Source organism: Protopterus annectens, chromosome 6.part1 (genome assembly GCF_019279795.1).
Source record: "Protopterus annectens isolate FY-2018-M chromosome 6.part1, PAN1.0, whole genome shotgun sequence".
Classification (NCBI taxonomy): domain Eukaryota; kingdom Metazoa; phylum Chordata; order Ceratodontiformes; family Protopteridae; genus Protopterus; species Protopterus annectens.
The window spans coordinates 372,854,206-372,875,411 of record NC_056738.1 but is presented as its reverse complement, the minus strand read 5'-3'; the positions used below and the strand labels follow the sequence as shown (position 1 = coordinate 372,875,411).

General features: G+C 41.8%; 1 long non-coding RNA gene across 3 annotated transcripts in view; it reads right to left on the bottom strand.

The window, feature by feature from the left end:
- LOC122805566 overlaps nucleotides 1-21,206 on the bottom strand; it is a 2,364,904-nt gene that overhangs the window by 1,256,120 nt on the left and 1,087,578 nt on the right. For all 3 annotated transcript variants that reach the window (XR_006365383.1, XR_006365382.1, XR_006365384.1), the window contains exon 4: nucleotides 2,822-2,990. This is a non-coding gene — a long non-coding RNA (uncharacterized LOC122805566). The remainder of the gene's footprint in view (nucleotides 1-2,821; nucleotides 2,991-21,206) is intronic.

The window sequence follows — 21,206 nt, the reverse complement described above, 5'->3', positions numbered from 1 at the left end:
AGGGCAAGGGATTTCAGAGAAGACTAGCTGAAGGAAAGTATTTTGACTAAAATTTGAGAGGTTAGTGTACCATTTAAAGTGCTGCTTTTTGGCATGATGGACAGTAAGCTATGTGTATATTCTGGGAAGCTGTCACTTAAACAGTCTACTTAAAAGATGGTGCTGGTTGAAAGGAGGCCTTGTTCTAAGTGTTACTGGTTAAACTGAACTAAATAGTACAACAGTCTTTTAGGGTCACCTTCCTACAGCTAGGGGCAGGTTGGGACTGAAAATGAAAAAAGCACAGATTTTAAAAATGTAAGGGAAAATAGATGGATGTTCTTGGACTATGAAAATGTAAGGTTAAAATATGCTTTTGTACAGGACGAATACTAGAGATACGATATATAAAAAGGATAAGTTTGCAGGAAGTTAAACTCAGAGGAAAGGATAAAACAAAATTTTAAGACATTTATGAGGACCGTATGTAAGCCTTGGAGTTACTAGAATCAAACAAACAACAAGATAGCACAGAGGTGGACAAAACAGGTTCAAGATCACAGTAAGAGGGGAAACTACAAGATGAAAGAGCTTATGAAGATGTAGATTTTATATTTCACTGTAATTACCTAGTTGTACGGAAACAGAATAAATAATCTAATTTCTAACTATCACACAATTTTTGCTAACACACGTTGCACTTTATCACCTTTTACCTACTTCAGTAATGGTGCTGTCATGTGGCAATCAGTGTCAATACTGAAAAATTAATTAATATAACATTCTTAGCAGATTATACATAGAAAACATACTGACTGAAATTAGTCAAGACTTGTATGCTATTGCAAAGTTAAAAACAGCTGTATGAAAACTAGAGTGCTTTTTATAGACAACAAGTGATTATTGTTGGTAATTTAAAAACATTAGGTATTATACAGTAAGTTAAATGTACATTACATTATCTGCAAATGAATGCATTTAAGAACAACACAATAATCAATTAAAAAAAACACAAACTGCAAATGCATAGGCACAAAGGAAAAATACACAGAATGATTGTAATTCAAGCAACAGCATTATAGCTGCTTATCGATATATGCCATATACCTCTGCTAAGCAATACACTACAAATTGTGATGTGGTAAGTTTAAACACACTATGAAAGTTCTGAGTGTTCAGGCATCAATCAGTGGAACTCTAATGTTGTTAACACTGTGTAAACTAACAGAAAAAGAAAACTTGCACTGCAACTACGGCTGGAGCAGTTAGTGAAATTTACAATTCAAATATGGCGCTCCCATGCTGGGAACACTAAATTAATGGCTAAACTGCTTTTATGACCAGGAGAGAAGCATGCGTTGTATACATTTGCTACAGTTTTTAAAAAGTAGAAAGTTTCTTTTTTGACTCAGGATCTTTTTTTTTTTTTTTTAGTTACAGTTTAAGGAGCACAGAAATGAGCCAATGAAGACAGCTCTCTCCAAAGAAGAGGGGTACAAAGTCCCAGATCAGAGAAGATACTTTTTTTCTGCTTTGAGAGTGGCAGCAGATCTGGGAATGGCACTCTCAGCTAGCTGAGCCAGCTAGACTAGAGCTCTGCTTACACATCTGAATAAATACATTAAACATTTAATTCTGTAAACAACTTATACAAACTCAATAACTTCTCAGGCTACACACATAATTGTCAACATCATTTTGTTCATCCAGATCAGAGCTTTAATAGGAGGTCAGGTAGATCTGTCTGTGCTGCCTGGTTGTTGAGAAATTTAGAGAAATATTAAAATCATGGTGACATTAATACATAGTATATGAATGTTTTTTAATATCTGTTTAGCTGCACTAGACAGAGTTCAAGTACACAGACAGCCATATTGCCCATTATATAAGCTTTATGAAGAAATATTTCAATAACCTTATCTATAGCACGATTTTGTAAACATTACTGCAAACAAAATAAGGAAATATGCCTAGAGGCATCAGAAGGGTGATCCTAGGGAAATTGGTGGTGACATGGGTAGTGTTTAATACAGACATTCCAAGCATTAGTGCAAAGAATTCAAAATGGAATAACACAGTAAAGTGCAGCTGTTGAAGGGTGGGGATAATTCATTTGAGGCATTGATTTTTGTGTGTGTGTGTGTGTGTGTGTGTGTGTGTGTGTGTGTGTGTGTGTGTGTGTGTGTGTGTGTGCACACGCGCGCCACAGTAATACATCTATAAGCTCTTTAAATGAGAGCCTTATTTTCTCTGTACAAAAAAAAAATGTTACATAAATGAAAAAAAAAAATTGGCTGAGTCACCAGCCACACAGAAGGCACTCCCCGCACTCTAGCCGAAAATTGAACGGGAGAACCTCTTGCGGTAACGTTGTTGCCTCACAGCAAGAGGTTCTCCCGTTCGATTCTCGGCTAGAGTGCGGGGAGTGCCTTCTGTGTGGAGTCTGCATGTCCTCCCCACGGTTGGGTGGCATTTGAAAGACATGCGTAAATGGGCGTGCCTTCGCTGAAGGTTGAACATCGAGCTGGCACCTCAGAGTTCATGAAAATCTACTGCCAATCATTAGCGGACCGGAGTTCTGCTGTGGCAACCCCTAAATGGGAAAAGCCAAAAGACAAACAACAACAACCAGCAAAACAACTAGTGTACACCAAAGGCAGTGAATGAATGGTACGTGTATTACACTAAAATTATTATGAAATGTATCATGAATGCATGAAAAAGGTTAGCTTACATGGAAGCATATCATAAAATGCTACAGAGTTTTGGAATCAAAAGGAATGAACATACAAGTACCAGTGGAATTAAATATTAATAAAACATGCTGCAGCCTATATCTTACCAAGATTTCCATTCCTCTTGGATTTTCATATTAAGCTGTCATAGTAAGATGATTTCCATCACAGCCTTGAAACATCTGCCCTTTTTTGGTAAAAGACCAGCCCCAACAGTATCAAATAAAAGTAGCCAAGGACACAGTCACTCTCCCTTCATTCTTGCTCAAAGAACAGCTACAAAGGAAGTAGAAAGAATCACCATCAGCAGACTGTTTGTAACTAGTTCAGATCACAAGTTTGAAGTGCACAACACAAATATCGCATGAAACCTTGAATGCTGAGGATGTAAACTTACGTCTGGTATAAAACATGTAGATTTCCACTGAGAAAAGTACAACAGAAGTCAAGAAGGAACTCTGGCTTGTGGGTCTCAGCATTTATTGTTTTTACAGGTTATGATAAATGATTAATTCAAACCAGTTTGATCATCATAAATAAATAAAAAAAAACAGTAGTAGCTATGATCTGTGGCTGTGAAATAGAGACTCACGTTTTACTCCTCCTCTCCTAACCCTGAGAAGGCTGATCTGTAGGCACACAAAATCTAACAGACTTCACTTTATCAAATTGTTAAATATAGTACACCACCCATTCACAGTATGGAGACGGAGAGAGAGAAAATATTAAAATCTATCTGCAGCACATTCTTGCTTAAAAATAAACTGCACTAAACTACTTTAAAGACTTTCCTTGCCTCATTTTACAATATGTAGTACTATGTAAAGTAGAATTCTATGTTTGTTTATGACTGTAATGAGATGACTTATGTGTGTGTGTGTGTGTGTGTGTGTGTGTGTGTGTGTGTGTGTGTGTGTGTGCATACATACTGTAGATTAACTCTGTAACTACTCAAATCTAAAAGGTACATCTTCAGCTTTCTCTAATTCTGAATGCAGTAAATATGATTCAGCTTCATGAAATCTTCAAATCTTCAGATATCTTTCATAGTCCACAGCATGACAGGTAGATTTTGGGGTGCTGCTTGAAGGGAAAGAAGAAACACTAGTGCAGAATACGTGCAACAGTAATTTTAGAAACTTTAAGTAAATTAGTGTAATAAAAATTTGGAGAACTTCTCTATTAAGTAATCAGCAAGAAATGAGATTCATGTTTCACTTTCAGCTTCAGAGTAAAACTGTGTGCTTTTATACCCTTTACGCAATACTGAATTATTTTTAATAAACCAGAGTTAATTTATCAAGTCCTCAGCTGGAGTATTCTAGCATTACATTGCAGTGGAATACATTATTTGGTTTGAGAAGAAAAAGAGACGGCATTTAAGAAGTTTGATATTCCTTAGATGTTATGGTAATGCTTAATTTAATCAGCACCATAAGATACAACATGGAAGGAGATATAACCAAGGGTTACATTCTGTCATACATCGGCTAACTTGAATATTATCATAATGTCTGGTTGTGTCTCATTTTCATAATTATAAATGGTTTTGTATTTAATTGCAGATCTCTTATCTTACATGCTATAAACTCTAATAAACTATGCAATGTAACATAAATGATCCTTTGAATAGACTTCAACTGAGATAATTGATATAGGGGGCACATAAACAATCCTTTCACAGCCAGCTTTTACAGTGATTTTTTTTTTTACTTAGGTAATATAATTCTGATAATGGGTTATGTATGTTTTGTTTTATTTGCAATGAAGCTGTCAGTACAGTCTGCTGATGTTTTTAATTTGTTTTTGGTTAGGGGGTTCTCAGCTTATTTGAATATTAGGTATAAGTACATTGGTATAGCTCATTTGTTTCATTTTGTGATAGTGCCATGTAAGTTTTATAACCATACTTTGACATTAGATTTCATGCTAAATAATTATTTTTGACAGCATTTAATATACGAATCTAAAATCTGGCTCAGTTCCCTCAAAAGACATCAGGTTTGAAAATTCTGGGTTCACACAGCAAGGAAACACAACATTTCCTACTAATTATGTACTATTGTAAAGTTAAGGCAAGTTGAAGATATCTGCCTAATAAATGGAACAATACAGAGGTGGATGTTTTGATAACCAGCCAACACACAGGAGATGATGTATACCTCAGATGATTCTTAATGTTGCCCTAAATCTCTCATTTAGCAGGGCTTTTAACTACTATTGAAAAGTGCACCCAATATTCACTCAAGATAATTGTCCTTTGTATTGCATTAGTAAGGTAACACAATTCAGTCAAATTTACCTACAATACTTATTTTTGTAAAGCTCCACATTAGGATATGTTCATGGTTATTATGGCCCATTAATTAAATTGTTGAGGGCATCTGTTCACAGGCAGCTATTAGCAAAATATCTCATCCTATCTATCTGTTTGCTCATACTGTGGCATTTCAAAATAAATATGATAATGTCAGTCAGAAATTTCCCTCTAGTCCCATATCCATCAAGCTCTGCATAAATGAATTCTGCAGTTTAATATACATATTATGTCAGGAAATGTTACCTGATGCTTTTAACACTGTGCCATTTATAGAAAGCTGCCTGTAACCTAAGCCCATTAGTGTTCTGTTAAAGGTTTAGCAGTGCAATGACTACATACTGAGGTACAATACTGCATTAAGAAATAAACACCATTAAATACAAAGATGTAAGCTTGACAACACTTATTTGTGTTAAATGCTAACTGTTGCTGTTCGGGAAATATCACTTGCTAGCCTACCTAAATATAACAGGTATACCTGATTAAAAAGGTAACAAGATCAAATAAATGCAAATGTGAAAAACTAGCTGAAAAGGAATCAGCTAGTGTTGGAGAGTTGCCTTAATCTGTAAAAATGATATGTTCATAGCTAGATAAAGACAGGAAGCTAGAACAACAAAATACAAAGAACATCCAGGAGAGATCTCAGGCAAGGATGTCTCAGAATGTTAGGTGTTAGTTCTGCGTCTGTTAATAAACCTTACTGAGAAAGGTAATGCACCTACTGTACAAGGATGATCACATTTTTTTTAAATATTATATTGTCCCAGATTGACAAACTCAACCCAAACTATGAGAGACGTGCTTATAATAAATAACTTGATTATAGATGCATTTTATATCACAAATCTCCAATCCTAGAATACTAATAAAAAGCAAATAAACTATAAGCTGACATATGGAAGAAGTCTTTCAATGCCAGTTATGGAAAGAACTTTTATTTAACTTTCTGACATAATTGTATTAACTACCATTATTCATATATTAAAGGAGAAGTTCTGAGGAGCTGAATGACTGTTTGCGCTTTTATGTAACCATACAAGCATTTTGCATTAGGTTTAGTATTTTTAGTGGGAGCTGTTTGATATTCTGCAGCTGATTACAATGAGTCCTGGAATAGTAATAGACTTCTTCTTTTGACTTTTCCTGATTAAGGTTCGCCACAGTGGAACTCCGGTCCGCTAATGACTGGCAGTAGATTTTTACGATGCCGAGGTGCCAGCCCAACACCCAAACTTCAACGAAGGCACACCCATTCACGCATGTCTTTCGAATGCCACTCAAACGCAGGGAGGACATGCAGACTCCACACAGAAGGCGCTCCAGCCGAGAATCGAATGGGAGAACCTCTTGCTGTGAGGCGACAATGCTACAGCTGCATCACCGAATGACCAAAAACGCAAAAATGCAAGGCTCACCATGTCTTGGACTTTTAAAGGAGAGAAGCAATATTTGACATTCACCAATCTTTATTTTTGGACTTCTTTCACAATTATGTAATCATGATTCTTGGAATTACAATATGAAGCCATCTTTAGTATATGTAGCCATATTTAGTCTGAGCTGCATAAATGACACACTGTCACTTTTAGTGAAGACTGACTGCAGAATATGAGATGTATGGATTTTTTTTAATTTCTTCAATGACCCGAAATTTGAAAGTAGAAAACATTTTTCCATGTTTTCTGTACCAAATTATCAGTATTATCGAAAAGACAGCACTAGGTGAAGTAGTCAGTCTTCATGACTAATACTATTTCAGATTAACTTGGGTATGAAAAAAACTCAGTCTTATGTAAGTCAGTGTAGGAAAATTCCTATCTCACCAAGGTGCACCATTCTTGCAATTTATTATATTAGCAAAGGAGCATTTCCTCATTTCCCCTCATAACAAAATCACTTTCAACTTTTTCTGTGACTTTTTTGCATTAAAATACAACTGACAATTTTATTTCTTGTTAATGTTAGGAAACAATAATTATGATTGTTTTAACATTCTTTATATTTCTCACTCCCATAACATAAAACAAACCCTAAATAGTTCAAGGCAAAACTCATAGCCCAACCACTGAAAACATAACTATGTTTCTGTGATCTCACTTCTGGATAAACTAACCCCCGGATTCAGCAAGCCATGCACGGTGTGCAGGAACAGTGCAGGAGCACCAGGAGGCAATATGCCCACCGTGCAATCCAGGAATAAGCAGCAGGGATGTGCACAAGTGCTCCTACGCTATTCCTGCAGGGACATGCACAAGCACTCCTGCACTATTCCTGCATGTATGCAGCTCTTGTATGCAAATTATCCCATTTGCAGGGTAAAACCATGCAAATGAGGTGAATTTGCCATCCAGGAAGATGTCAGCCAGCCGTGCAGGACTAGTGTCTTCTTCTTCTTTTGGCTTTTTCTTGGTTAGGGGTCGCCACAGCAGATCACCTGTCTGCTCATGACTGGCAGTGGAGTTTTACAGAATCAAGTTGCCAGCCCGGCACCCAACCTTCCACAGAAGGCACACACACGCACACACTAACACCTAGAGCCAAATTAGAGTGTCCAATCTACCTACAGCATGTCTTTGGGATGTAAGAGGAAGCTGGAGCACCTGGAGGAAACCCACATGTCCACAGGGAGAACCTGCAGACTCCACACACAAGGCACCCCAACAAGTAACATGTTAAAAGATCAAACTTTTGAAACATCGAACTGCATATGGTCGAGACCATATGGTTGATATTTCAAACATCGATCTTTAACATGTGTAAAATTAGATTAAAGAAATTAGAAGACTGTAATGCAGGGGGCAAGCCCCCCTGCACCCCCATGTGGGTCTGTGCCCCCCATACCCCCCTATTTAAATATACCAACTCCGAGATCGGGCTACAGCAGGGAATAGGAAAACTTCCCGTTCTGCACTGTGTTCTCAAGTGTAGCATGATCTCGGAGTTGGTATATTTAAGTGGGGGGGTGTGGGGGGCTTGTCCCCCTGCATTACAGTCTTCTAACTAATTTCATTCATCTAATTTTACACATGTTAAAAGACTGATGTTTTGAAACATCGACCATATGGTCTCAACCATATGCAGTTCGATGTTTCAAACGTTCGATCTTTTAACATTTAACGCCCCAGCCAAGGATCAAACCAGACACCTTCTTGCTGTGAGGTGGCAATGCTAACCACTGCACCACCACGGACGCCCCGTGGAGGACTAGTGTAATCTGCAGAAATGTACTTGGTTAGTAACAAGAGTACATTTCTGCAAACTACAAAACGGAGTCATGACAGCTCCAAATAAAGGGTGTATATAACATGCAAAGCATGCCAATGGCCAAATATATGGCCATTGGCATGGAAAACAGTTAAAAAAATAAAATAACTATTTTTTTTTTTTTTTTAGCCAATTTCGGCTGTATAAGCATAGATTAGTGGTGTGCAAATGGGATCGGGCTAAAAATATAAAAAAATAAGCATTCTAACCAAAATCACTATTTTGCCATTATATTCAATGTCAGGCAGAAGACAACATGGCCAGTGAATAGTGGTTGCTAAGGGCTCAGTATGGGACCTGTAACTATGCATTTGCAGGCAATCCTATGCAAATGAGGGGAATGATACTGAATCCCAGATTTTCCCCTCAACAGTCAGCACCCAACAGTGTAAGTGCAGGAATAGCTTGGTTCAAGCCTAAGAGTAAGCTGACATCATAGGTAGGTGTGTCAGGCATACTGTAAGTGGACTGGAGCTCTGTGTCTCGGGTTTGCCCTTAGCTTAGCAGAGCTAAGCAAGGGGGTGTTTCTGAGGCTGCCTAGCATTCTTTACATTGCCTAACCGGGTGTGCGCGCCATGCACCGGGTTTTAAAGGAAAAAAAAAAAGTAAACCAGGAAGTAGCAGCTTTGTGCACATTTGAGCACTGTGTTTGCAAAGCGCAACCCTGGACTTAAACAGGAAGGCAATGGGAATGGAAAACCATAGTAGGAAGGTAATCAAGGAGAACTACCTTAGCTGGCAGGTGAAATGTATCAGAATCAGCCAATTACACAGGCATCAGCCCAGCCCAGAACACTACTATAAACTATGCAAAAACCTTTCTCTCTGGTTTTTCCCACATACTCTACACCACCGGTGAATACAAGTGGGGAAATTTTAACAAACAAAAACAACAAAATGATAGGGGCTGCAGTAGCTATCATACATCAACATGTGGAAGAGGCTGAAGGTGGTGCAAATGAGAATACTGTCGACCAACCAACAGTGAGGAGACGGAGAAGAGTGTACAGACCCAGGGTATCCTACAAGGGGCTACATGAGCTGGAGATAGTGGAGCGCTTTAGGTTGGACAGGGACCTCCTATAGCAAATTGTTGAGCTGTGCTGGCCACACCTGACACACAGAACAGAGGGGAACCCATCTCAGTGGATACCAAGGTATGTGTAGGCCTAAGAATACTAGCCACAGGTACCTTCCAAAGGCCAACTGGGGATATCATGGGGATCTCACAGGCATCAGCATCCAGGGTACTCCACCAGTTCCTGGATGCCATGTCAGCACATGCCGATGGGCATGCATATTTCCCCAACACCCGTGAGGCATTGGCCAGAAATATGCATCTCTTCCACCAAATAGCAGAATACCCAGAGGTAGTGGATGCTATAGACTGCATGCACATATGCATCAAAGCACCACCCAGTGAGCAGGGTAGGGTCTACATCAACTGCAAGGGCTTCCCCTCCATCAACTGCCAGGTCATGTGCGATGCCCAGGGCATTATAATGAATGTGTGTGCTGGCTGCCCTGGAAGCTATCATGACTCCCACATCTAGCATCTGATGCAGCTGTACCAGAGATTTGTCATTGGGGACATCCCTAATGGTCAACTAGTGGGGTATGCTGGTTACGCACTGGAGCCATGGCTGATGACACCCATTAGAAATGCACACACACCTGAACAAGAACTCCATAATGAGGCACACGCACAGACCAGAATTATTATAGAGCATGTGTTTGGGATGCTCAAGTCATGGTTTCAGTGTCTGGACACATCTGGTGGAGCCTTGCAGTACTCACCAGCTATATGTACTCAAATTGTCATCGTATGTGCCATGCTACACAATATTATCCTGCGTAAACAGCTGCAGCAGGAACAGCATGCGGCAAGGCCACACAGCCCCCCACCATTGCCAAGGCCTGCAAGGCACAGAGTGACTCAGAGGAGGAACAACCTGAGCTTGCCCCAGTAGGCAGAAGGAGGCTTGCCCAGTATGCCCTGGCCTTGGCAAAGAGGCAATGCATAGCACATACACTGACACAGTAGGGACCCAGGGAATGACACCTCTCTCTGACTCGCACATACAGTAACAGGGACGCCAAACATGACACTACCTGTGCTCAATCATGTATAGGGGGTATACTATGTGCATCCAACATAGACATCCCTCCAGCACCATCCTCAATACTGGCACAGCCACAATGTAAGTCACTCTTCTTACCAATTGCCGAATGGAGTAGTATGTGTTGTTACCTGTATCTGTGGTATTGGTTGTGAGCATGCAAGGGAATCATGTGGCTGGATGGGATGCCAGCAGATAGTAGACACCTATAGTGGCAGCATGAGATCTGTAGCAAATACTGGTACCACCACAGTAGCCAGTACTACACATGGTGACAAAACCCACTGCTGGAAATGTGCTGGGCCACATGTGTCCATATGACACACACATGCCAGTCAGGGAAGCCCACATACCCAACAACAGTCTTAGCTAGCAGGACAGGTATAGACAAACACAAAGGCTGTGCTAAGGCCTGTGAATGATGGCTATGGGTACCCCCCAGGCCTGCACAGACAGACTACATCAGGTCAGGCAGTGGGATGTTAGTTCTGAAGGGTAAGAAGTCAGAAACTGATATGTAGGTCATTCAAACCTAAGACCTGTAGTACATTGATATGCCTCTAGTCAGCATGATAGGTTAGAATACAGAATGAAATGGAGTACCTGACATACCAGTACAGTCATAGCAAATGTGTACAAGTGTCAGGTGTGCCCCTCCCAATCCTATGTAGAAATGTAGTAACAGTCTGGTGTGCCCCCCCATTCGATGTAGACACGCAATAACAGTCAGGTGTGCCCCCCCCCAATCCTATGTAGAAATGTAGTAACAGTCTGGTGTGCCCTCAATCCGATGTAGACACATTGTAACAGTCAGGTGCGCCCCCCACAATCCTATGTAAAAATGTAGCAACAGTCAGGTGTGCCCTCCCATAATCCTATGTAAAAATGTAGTAACAGTCTGATGTGCCCCCCCAATCCGATGTAGACACGTAGTTATAGTCAGGTGTGCCCCCCAATCCTATTGTGAAAATGTAGTAACAGTCTGGTGTGCCCCCCCAATCCAATGTAGATACGTTGTCACAGTCAGGTGTGCCCCCCCGAATCCTATGTAGAAATGTAGTAACAGTCTGGCGTGCCCCCCCAATCCTATGTAGAAATGTAGTAACAGTCTGGTGTGCCTCCCCCAATCCAATGTAGGTACATAGTAACAGTCAGGTGTGCCCCCCCCAATCCTATGTAGAAATGTAGTACCAGTCTGGTGTGCCCCCCCAATCTGATGTAGACACGTAGTAACAGTCTGATGTGGCCCCCCAATCCGATGTACACATGTAGGAACAGTGAGGTGTGCCCCCCCAAATCCTATGTAGAAATGTAGTAACAGTCTGGCGTGCCCCCCCAATCCAATGTAGACATGTAGTAACAGTCTGGTGTGCCCCCCCAATACAATGTAGACACGTAGTAACAGTCAGGTGTGCCCCCCTCAATCTTATGTAGAAGTGTAGTAACATGTATATGTAGGTATAATACCAGTAGAGAACAGATTACTTGAGGTGGCCAAGGTAGCAGGATAGATTGTAGCATTTGTACAATATGCAGGTATGCGTGTGTTAGGCTGGTGTGTGTTTCATATTGTGTGAGAGTGGTCAGGATGTATTTATGCATGGTGAGGTTTGTCCTGGCAGCCATTGCCCAGTACTGCCGATGAGAGGGCCAAGTCCTCACAACTGCAATGCCAAACACAAGGCTCCCCAGTATAACACATTCTAGCAGTAAGCCATTGTAAATATATGGAGGTAATATGTGTCACCATCTGAAACATGGACATGGCATGACTGTTGGGCCAGATATATAAGCAGCACACAGGCGAAAGTACCGCAGAGAGACAGTGTATAATGTGTAACGGTTAAATGGACACACCCTTGGAATTGTACATACAGGTTTGCAGCACATTATCTGGGCTTGGGAATACCGATGTCATCTGACCAAACAATTGCAGATCACAAAGGTCATAGGAATGATGTATTGAGAAACAGCTGATGTCCCTGCACAAGCCAGCATAAGTGGAATGCCCCATGCATATCTGTCAGTCAGATGCAAGTAGTGTCCATAGCACACATGCAGCCAGCTCACCCATCCACCACACACAGGTACCTCTCCGGTCTTATCCCTGCAGTTGGGAATGTGCACAATATGACCCCCACCTGTGTATGGCAATAGCAAAGGAATGCAGCATGCAGTGCAGGTGTCCCATGCAGGTGTGTCCCTAGCTGTAAGCAGCATCCTGCCAGCATCCACACCACTTGATCAATACTGACAGAAAGTATTCGCATTAACACCTAGCACACCTACCCTGTCACCCCAGGGAAATATATGGTATGGCAGTCTGGGACTGTAGGACTGACAGAACCTAATGGCCTGCTACAGCTGGCCTACATCACTACCAAATGGCCTACAGTCCTCTACCAAATGCCTGTTTCTCACCCGTACTGCCAATAACAACATAACACAGTCCACAGAACCCATATGCAAGGCCATGTGGACAAACCACAGTAACATATCCACCATGTCCCACTGCATGAACTGTGGACCAACACCAATACATTGCTGTGATGAGGTGGTAACTATAGGGAAAGTATCAGAGAAAGTTTGCATAATGTATGAAAGAGGATAGAATAATGGGGGGGGGAGCATGGTCAGCATGAAATGTGCAAACTCCGAAACACTGCCGTGTGCACATACTATCCCTGGTTGCAAACACAAGAATGGGTGGCTGCAAACCTGCTCGTAAACCATAACAGGGGTAATGTCCTGACTTATGACCCCTGCCTCTGGGTAACCTGTGTGAATCTGTACAGCTGTGAGGTTTTGCCACAGCAAGATAAGGCCATACTGTCACGTTGATAGATGTACAAGTATGGGATCCTCTGCCACCACTGTACCAAGGTGCTGAACCAGTTACACAGACCCAGCAGCAAGTGACTGCAGCTCCCCCTCCAGAATGGCATTAGTTTGTAGGAATATGTAGGAGTTTAACCACAATACTGGACACAGCTGCATTCACCCTGTGCTCCCCAGGACACTGCTGCGAGCAGACATGCCTACCTGTAGCACTTGATGACATAAAATATCACAGTGTATGACAGTACACATGTCTGGATATCTCTGCTAACACCAGGACCATGTAGCAGAAGCAGCACAGACACAGTTACCTACAGTACCCACTATCCCTTCCCAGTTTGACTGCATATTGTCAACTGATCTACAGATATCCTGCAGAAACAGTTTGCTAGCTGTAGGTGTAGAACACAAAAGTCTGCACTGGAGTACAATCTACCTGGAATGGATCCACACATTCAATACAGAAGGGCATACTGGGCATGCTCCCACACTTAGGGAAATTAAGGCAATGTCAGACAACAAAATACTGAAAGGTCATGCTGGGCATGCTCACACACTTAAAGAAATGAAGCCCATGTCTGGCAACAGCAGTGGACCATACATATCTGACAGTTGCAGATGTTAGTGCATACACTCCTCAGTATGCACCAGTCATGCTTTGCACACACATTGGATAGGAATACACACATATATCCACAGACAACACACTATAATATGCCAAAAGTACACATACATAAATGTGTGGAAGAGAGTGACAGTGACAAGGAGCCTTCCATCATGAGCCTGTCTCACCCAGCACAAAGCCAAATGGCTACAACCACATGATGTGCAAATGTTACTCACCTAAGAAATTAGCCTCTGGAATCCCTCAGCATTATATACTCTGTAGTGATAGTTCTGATTGTGCAACATGACTGTACAAGGCAGTAGTCATCTAGCAGTTGTATACACATACCTGCGGAATATAAACCCTTGTGTGCCTGAGTGTGGTGTGTCTATGTCTAGATGAATGGGTTATGGCCCATGCATACACACTGCCCTCCCATTGCCTTACTTTGGCAAGCCTGCTGATGTCAGTCACTTTGAAATACACCTTTGGGGAAGGAGTAGTCCAGTAATCTCTGTGGCACATCCTATAACTGTGTAATGCTGTAGTGTGATAAACTAGTTAGATAGAGTTCTAATCCCAGCTGTGGCAACTGTGTGTATTTGTCTGTGTAGGGGTCAATGCTTTTTAGGCTAGTCACACTCACTACAATTCAAATGGCCTACTTTGGCAAGCCTGCTAATGCCATTCACTTTGAAATACACCTTTGGAGAAAGAATAGCCCAGTAATCTCTGTGGTGTGTCCTATAACTGCATAATGCTGTAGTGTGCTAAACTAGTTAGGTAGGAGTTCTATTCCTAGACATGGCAAGTTTGGATGGTTGTGTGTTTGTTTGTGTAGGGAACAATGCTTTTGAGACCATTCACAATCAATACAACCTCCACTGCCCTTCTTTGGCAAGTCTGCTGATGTCATTCATTTTGAAATACAGTTTTGGGGAAGGAGTAGTCCAGTAATCTTCGTGGTGCGTCCTATAACAGCGTAATGCTGTAGTGTGATACAGCTGTTCAGTAGTGGTTCTATTCCAAGATATGGCACGTGTGTGTTTGTCTGTGTAGGGAGCAATGCTTTTGAGGCCATTCATAGTCAATACAACCTCCATTGTCCTTCTTTGGCAAGCCTGCTCATGTCATTCATTTTGAAATACACTTTTGGGGAAGTAATAGTCCAGTAATCTCCGTGGTGCGTCCAATAACAGCATAATGCTGTAGTGTGATATAGCAGTTCAGTAGGGGGTTCTTTTCCCAGACATGGCAAGTATGGATGTTTGTGTATTTGTTTGTCTGTGTAGGGAACAATGCTTTTGATGCCATTCAAAGTCAATATAACCTCCATTGCCCTTTGGCAAGCCTGCTGATGTCATTCATCTTGAAATACACCTTTGGGGAAGACGTAGTCCAGTAATCTCCATGGCACATCCTATACCTACGTAATGCTGTAGTGTGATAAACTACTTAGGTAGGAGTTCCAATCCCAGACATGGCAAGTGTGTGTCTGTGTTTGTCATTTGTATCCTGTGTGGAGGTGGCTGTGAGTGTGTAACAACTGGACTCATTGTGGAGTGCATTTTGCAAATTTTTTATATGGTGGGCCTATTATATATCACAATGTCCACCTTACAAGGATAACAGACGTCAAATATCCGAGAGGTTGGGGTGCCAATCCATACCCCTACATGTGACGTCCAGGCCTGGCGAACAAATTAAGCAACACTTGTATTACCCAGAAAACACTCTCAACCCATGTTTCATACATAAACACACTTGCCTAGGCAACAACCGCTTTGTTGGTAGTACCGTGCATATTGCCCACAGATAGTAACCATGGTGTGATTGCAGTGGACTACAGAGGGTATGGCACCCTGTCCCATCACTACAATAGGCACATAATTGCAGACAGTGCGCCTTCACTATGTTCCCCACTGGACGCCTGCAACAACTGTGGTGCCATCAAATGTGACCCACAAAGGACATACCATACCTTAAACACATGCCCTGTATGGACAGATGCCACTTACACCAGGGAATACCTGTATCATGCTATCAATGTAGGTGCAGGGTCAACCTGGTGTCCATTACCAGTTCCCGCCACATGAGGCCAGGACTGGCACATCTGATGATAACAATTTGTGAACACAACATGGGCCAAACACCCCAGGTACAGTTCCACGTGTCACTAAACATGCATGTGGGCCGTGTGCACATCCCAGACACTGTCCATGTCATGCACTATAGAACACATACGTGGCAAGCATTGCACAGCACTGGCCACAAACAATAGTAACCCAGGTGACTGAATGGTGAATACAATACCCATCTGTGTGGGCCAATCCAGACACTACACCCCTGAGCCACACTGCAGACCATTGTCATGTGGCCTGATGCCAAGGTATACCCTTCACCTAGCCTTGTACAGCCTTTTGGCACAGTCAACCACTACACACCTGTGAAGCAATGCACCCATGCATGTCAGTACTGGCACCCTGTGTCTGTGTGTGTGGAGTATGATGCTTTCGACCACATTCACACTTACTACAACTCCCATTGGCCTACTGAAGCAAGCTGTCTGATGTCAGATACCTTCACATACCCTTTGCAGATATATCATCTGCATAACCCCTGTGGTGCATGTGATACCTGCGCATTACTGTATTGTGGCAAACTAGCTAGTTAGGAAGTCTATTCCTGACCCTGTCAACTGTGTCAATGTGAGTGAGTCCCTGAGAGAGCGTGGCTGTGTTGACATTGACACCTGTTCATGTGGACAGGCACATGTACTACACCTACATTATAGCTACTATATCACTGTTACAGATGTCACTCACCATCAGATATACCTTTGGACAGCTCCCCAACATGTAAGCTATGTGGTGCATGCAATAACTGCATAGACATGTGATAGCAATACATAGTCAGTCAGGGGTTTAAAACCCCATACTGGTAGGTGTGTGACAAAAACATGCTTAGGTTTTACTCTCCCACCCCCTCCCTGACTTACTTTGTCTATGTCTGTCTCTCTCACTCCCTCTCTGGTGAATGTGGAGATGTACACCTGCTTTGCTTAGGCAGCAGCTTGTGTTTTGTAAGTGATGCTCATGATCAGCTGATGGCCTCTGCATGAACTGCAGTCCCCTTCCAGCTGATTGCATGTGGAACAACTGTGGTAACATTCCCATAGCAAATTGCATGGAAACACACTCCAATATCTAGGAACATCATGTGGGTGTTAGGCCTTTTCATTCACTGTGAGCAGGACCTCAATTTGGCATTTGGCAAACAGCATCACAGATGGTATTGGGATTTACCTCTAACAACATACACTATGGAAACAGGCCAACAGACAGGAGGGGGATGTGCCAGACATGACTACAGAATGTAAGGGTTGCTCTTCTGCATTTGGAGTAATGTCAGTTTAACAGGGTGTGTGTGGATATGGCTGGTCTACATGATTTAATCCCTGTCATGACAGTGTTATGTGTTTGAGGAAATTCCCATCTGTAGGGTTATCTGCAGACTGGGCAGTGTGTGAAGCCTTATGTTTCTTGTGTTACTCACAGAACACCTATCTTAGAACTGCAGATGCATAGTCTGAGGATTGCAGTCGGCACATTGTGACAGCCATGAGAGTTACTGACTTCATATCCCTCATAGTATATATGTCACAACAAACCCTGGTACGAGAGTAAATGTATGAGGTTATCAGAGCAACATGCCAATATTGCCCTAGTGTTTGTAGCTCCAGCCACAAGTCTGTCAACCTTTGTACATATGGCATGCCGTAAGAGGTGCATATGTTCTGTACACCATTATTTATTGACATCATACTTGATAACAAGTCAGTCAGATATCAGACTGCTAGACATGTTATGTATAGTAGGGTTATTTCTGAGGACATAACCTGGTCATTCTGAGGCTGTGTGTACAGTAATGGGGTCTTTGCACTTATGGTGATTGTCGACAGTATGTGTATTGTGCATACGTACCTTGGGCTGTGCACAGACTATGGTAGATGCCATTGTTCTTAGTCCTGTTCTATCTCATGTTACATGCTGCTCCAATGTATGGTACCCTTTTGGCTCACATGTCTGTAGGGCCAGACACACACGTGTCCAATACCACAGACAGGCATCGGACCACACTGTGTCATGACCCAGTGTATGTAGGGTTAGTGTGTGAGTGGCACATATGAGGATGGTGTTAATCAGACAGTCCATATAGTGTCATATTAAGCTTGCATACCATATGTGGCTGTGGCTGTGTTCACATTGGTTGTGAGTATGCACTTACTGACAGGTGTCTGTTACTCTGTGATGTGACATGCATATAGAGCCTGCTATATTTGCAGGTACATGTGTATTCCCCCATACAAAATGCAGTCCAGTGTTGTGGCAGTCTGCCTATAGCTTGCACAGGGCTTTGTGACATGCTTAGCAGCGTAGTGTAATTACCCAGTGTGTTTCTATGTCAATTTATTTGCAAGACATACTGCTGCCAGGCCACCATAACTGTTGTGTATTTCTGACAAAGCAGTTGGATTCTGTACAAATGTATGTCACTAAATACTGGGTAGTATGTGGCCATGAGTCCTCTGCACCACCAGGTATTATGTGTCAGGACAGATTGGCGTTTGTGAATGCATAAACTGTGTGGGCATATGTAGTCCAGTATTTATGTGATATGCCCATGTACAATGCTATTAACATCTCATTGTGAGGCGTGGCCCACATGTATTGCATAAAGGGGATTTGCGTACACCTCTGGACTGACCACAGAGTGCCAGACTGTCCACATATATTGGTCATATCTATGCTGTAGTCTACAGGATAATTACTGTGCTAGCAGTGGTACTGTACTATGATGTCCTTATGATGTCTGTCAGTACCCAATGGCATACATGTCAAAAGCAGATATGACCTCCCCCACACGACATGTCTGTTAAGACAACACCAGTTACAGTAGCAACAGTCTACATATATACCTGCAATACATACATGACACCCCCTTGCACTAAGACGTTGGGACTATTGGTGCTGAGGTAGGACTCCACTCCATGTTCTGGACATATGGTAAATATATATGTATATATACATACATATATGGATATATATACATATATATATATATATATATATATATATATAAAACAACTCAAATATATACATATACATGCAATATATGTTCACACACATAGACATATAGATATATATGCACATATATTTATGGATATCTACATATACATCGACCTAAATAGGTATATCTGATTAGATATGTATGCACATGTAGTTATAGATATCTACATATATATCAACATAAATATGTATATCTGTACACACAGGATGTGTATATATATATATATATATATATATATATATATATATATATATATATATATATATATATTTATACACAGAGAGATCGAAAATGGCCATATATATGATGCACTATACAGATGTGTAGACATACATATGTATGAATATACATGTGTATGTACATGTAGACATATATCTACATATGTATATGTATATATCCATATTCCTGTCATGTGTAAACCTTGTGTATACCTTCCCAGATGTATCTCATCATATGTATCTGATATGTGTATATTTAGATATAACAACATATGTGATGCAACGGTAATATCAATAACAAGTACTACACAATTGTGGAAGTCAAAGCAAGTGTTCAATACTATTCAATATGTGTGGTGACAGATATATTTGAAAAACAACTGTCTTCACAGTTGTCATGGCGTAGTGGTTACCTGTTGTGACTATAGTGTACAGGGTGCTGGGTTCAAGACCTGCAAGGGCTGTGTATTTTATTGCTGGGCAGAACAAGGGCTGTTGGATGCAGAGTGGTTAAGGTGGTTTTGAGCAGATTTAAGTGCATTTGCACTGGTTTACGCGAAGCTAAGTGGTGCTTATGTAACGTTAAACATAAGGGAGCTTACACCATGTAGGCTTTGCTTACCTGTGCGCAAATGTGCTTAACTGTAATATTGCAGCAATGCTGACACCTGCTAAGCATGGCTCAGCCCTGGTAACCAGTGCTCACATCCCAATCTGATAACATAGCAGGGTAATGACATCTGTAATAAGTGTATGTAATGCCATGTAAAATACATGCATCTATGTGCTGTTATTACAGTGGCAAGGGGTGTGAGTGTCATGTCTGGGACACTCAAGTATATAAGACCTGTACAGCATTGTTATCCATGTGAATGTGTTACATACAAGTGCAGTAACCCAGGTTATGTGCTGTCACACTGGCATGTAGTGTATCATGGCAGCTATACTGTTGACAGTGCTTTCCTAGGCAAGAGTAGAGTGTTAAATGTAGTACTGACAGCAAGCACACTTACAGACATAGCTCGACTCTGTGGTCTCACTGTCATGTTCCTGGTGTGTGAACTGTGTCACAGTATATATCCCCTACTAGATAATGATCTGACATGTGGGATGTAACTGTAGGCTACTGTCTGTACAGCACATGTCAGTGAGGGCTTCCAACATGTACTAATGGCATACATATTGTTGTCAGACATCTGTCGACACATTCATCCTACTGCATAGCTACTTGCCAAGCTGATGTCTGTCAGTCCCTGTACAGATGTGCAGATGGCAGGTATCCAGCTTGGATACGTACAGACAACCTATGCTTGACTGACACTGACATGTCTGCCCAGCTGTGTTATAACTGGCACATATAAGAGACAACACCCTGTATGCACCACATATTACAGGTACCTCCACTATACTACCACAGTCAACAGAACATGCTTGGGTACAGGTCTCCATCACAGACAATAACCATGTGTTGTAATACATGTTGCATACATGTCAACTGGATCACCTCAGTGCCCATTTGCAGGAGGCACCCTGAGGATTGGCTGATGCATGTCATCTCACCCTGAGGATCACCACAGTGGTGTCTGTTGATAGACTGCCTGCTGGCACATGGCAGGTGGTATGATACCACTGTACACACATCCCCTACACTACCCATCTCTCCATGGACAGTAGTCAGGTACACACCTATGAGCACCTGCAGCAATGCACCCCAGTGCTGACACATGTGTGTGTTAGTGCACCTGTAGTTGGGAATACCATGAGGGCCTTCACAACCACCGCAATACCCACTGCGATAGTGAAATGTGGCTGCTGCTGTATAGGACATCACATGTACCCTGTTACACTCCTCTCCCTAATGGCTACATGAGCCTTGCAGTACCAGCACAACAGTGTTGTAGAAATGGGTCGATAGGCATGGGATACCTATTGAGTTCTGGCAAGTGTGTGTATGTGTGCATATCTGTATATCTGCAGGGTACAGCATTCCAG